This window comes from Pygoscelis adeliae, unplaced genomic scaffold (assembly GCF_000699105.1).
Source record: "Pygoscelis adeliae isolate BGI_AS28 unplaced genomic scaffold, ASM69910v1 Scaffold87, whole genome shotgun sequence".
In the NCBI taxonomy this organism is placed as follows: domain Eukaryota; kingdom Metazoa; phylum Chordata; class Aves; order Sphenisciformes; family Spheniscidae; genus Pygoscelis; species Pygoscelis adeliae.
The window spans coordinates 4465645-4468200 of record NW_008825098.1 but is presented as its reverse complement, the minus strand read 5'-3'; the positions used below and the strand labels follow the sequence as shown (position 1 = coordinate 4468200).

General features: G+C 43.5%; 1 protein-coding gene across 1 annotated transcript in view; it reads right to left on the bottom strand.

The window, feature by feature from the left end:
• Positions 1-2556, bottom strand: part of HADH (hydroxyacyl-CoA dehydrogenase) — a 41784-nt gene that overhangs the window by 20018 nt on the left and 19210 nt on the right. The window lies entirely within an intron of this gene.

The following is a 2556-nucleotide window of genomic DNA, read 5'->3' as shown; positions in this document are numbered from 1 at the left end:
CCCGCCGCGGGGAGAGGCGCTTTGAACCCTTCAGCTTCGCTACTTTTGATTCCTTAAGAGGAGTCACGCAGCAACACCGAGGTCAGCACGGCGGCAATACTGCCGCGCACAGCCGGACATCCCTGCTGGCCCCTGGCTGGCGGCTGGCAACGGCAGGCTCGGTGCGGAGGCTGCCCCCATGTCTGCCCTTTGCAGGGCAGGCCACTGCATTTCCTTCCACATGTTCACACTTCTGTTGCAGCAGCTCATTTTCTCAAGGTTAGAAGCACTGCGTAATGAGAGTATTTCCAAACTAGAAGGGGATTTCTTTTTCAGGCTAGCACAAACTATATAGTAAACAAACAAACAAACAAAAAATCAAATCCTTTCTTTATAAATACTAACGGCTGAATTCTATCAGATGCAGACCGCCATAATTTTTCATCTAATTCCTTTATCTCCACGACAACCGGCACTTCAAGTCAGCAACAGCGGCAGCCGACAACGCTGCAACTGCAGTGTATTCTACTTGAGTCAGCATCGGGGTAAACATTAAGCAACTTGTTTTCTTCAAACAAAAGTAGCGGAGTATTCTCCTCTTTCTGCACTTTGTACCAAAAGCGCAATGGAAAAAATTCCCTTTCCTCAGTCAGCCTCATCTGACGGCAGGGGAGTCAGGAGCAGTACCTGGCTGCTGGAAACAGCTTTACCCGAACAGGGACTCAGAGTTACTGTTCCTTGTGCGTACAAACGACTGCTGAGCGGGTAACCAATGAAATTCCCTAAAAAAAATAGCACCGTGCCAAGTTACCTGCAGCCTAACTTCAGGGCGCAAGACACAGGACTTCCCCATGCCCCTGTCGCCCGAGCGCCCAGCTCCCCGCACCTGCCAGCGCCCGCACCCGCGCCTTCCCCCGCCCAAGCGCTTCGGTTGTCTCCTGCTCGGCCCCCCCCCCCCTCCCCTCCGCCCCCTGGCCCCTCTGTGCCGGGAGTCCAACAAAACGACGCCTCCGCTCTGCCCGCGGCTTTCTTTCCCACCTCGTTCCTCAGACTGTGCATCTCCTCCTGGTGGCAGCTCACTCGCCTTTTTATCTTCCTCCCCTCTACTCTTCTCTCTCCTCCTTTTATTCCGAGTAACAGTGTTTTTAAACTGCACTGAGAGAATGAGCAGACATACTCTTTCTATCATTTGCTCATAACGTGCCTGGCATTGTATTTTCCCAACTTCCTCACCACCTGCACTCCTCATCCAAAACATTTTGTAACATCTTCTCACTCAAAAGCTTTCTTTGTAAGATGTAAAACAGCGAACGCCACAAGCTTAGTCAAAAAGTGGAACTCATGAAAATGACTATGCAAAGCTGCCAAACACTTGGGAGTTACTTTATTAAAAAAAAAAAAATTACACTGAAGCAAAGTCTGAAGTCCTTTTTAGAAAGAAAGACATTTTCAGCATTCAGAAATAGCCATCCACTTATATAAACATACATTTTTCTTCTTATGCTATTGTTTAGCTACTTTCATGGCATCCTATGAAAATTTCAGTGCACCTGGAAGGCATGAAAGGCAGGTCTTTATTGTCATTTCCAACAGCATCTTGCATTCTGGCAGACATTGACACGGTTGCATCTTCACATCAGTGCTTTTAGCTTGTCGCACTATGCAGCATTTGCTTACAGGTATCATCAAAAACCACGTCTCAAAGTACTATTTGTAGAAGGATAACTTTCGAAGGATAGTTTTCAAAGGTGACATTTTAAACTAAACCCAGCAGGCGAAACGAGCACAAATATGTACAGTTCCACATAGTAGGGGACTATGCAAATTGTGCCTGCTTTGGAATCTGTAAAAAAAATAATAAAGTGCTTTTCAAATGTGTCCTCATCGATTAAAAGGACACGTATTCTATATAAGCAATCAGTTACACACCAACATCATTACGTTGCTTAAAGAGGCATGTCAACAGAAAGATAAATATTATCAGCACTTAATTTTAGCTTTGCAATTAAGCATATACCATTTTAAGGATTTCCAGTCAAAAATCCCAACTGTACAGAATCTATTTATTCATTGGAAAATATAAAGTTAAAGAAATAAGTGCTTATTACTCCAATACTGTCAGCTTTTAGTGCAAGTTTACTAGCATTGCTACCAAACTCAACCTTTTATTGTGCTATGGGGTTTTCAAAAATTTCATACAAAGAAAAAATTTAACACAAGCACAGGCTAACCTATAAAGTCAAAAGCTAGCCTATATAAGAAATGGAAGTTCTCACGCAAACCGTGGGGTACCTGACCAAGCAAATACATCATTCAGAAATTAAGCCCCTCTGCTATTCAAAACAGCTAACAGAAAACCTTAATTTAAATCCAAAATAACTATCTTACAGCCCTTGCTAGGCACTACCTGGCTTTTAAAACTTCAAGTTAAAAAGTGACAAAAACAGAGGTTAATTTAAAGCTGAAGAGTTGACTCTTCTTTTACAATTTAGGTTTAGTTTTCTGCTATGGAATACCCAGTTCCACTTTACAGTCAGTTTCACATTCCAGTCTTGTAAACTTGACATGAGGAGAACC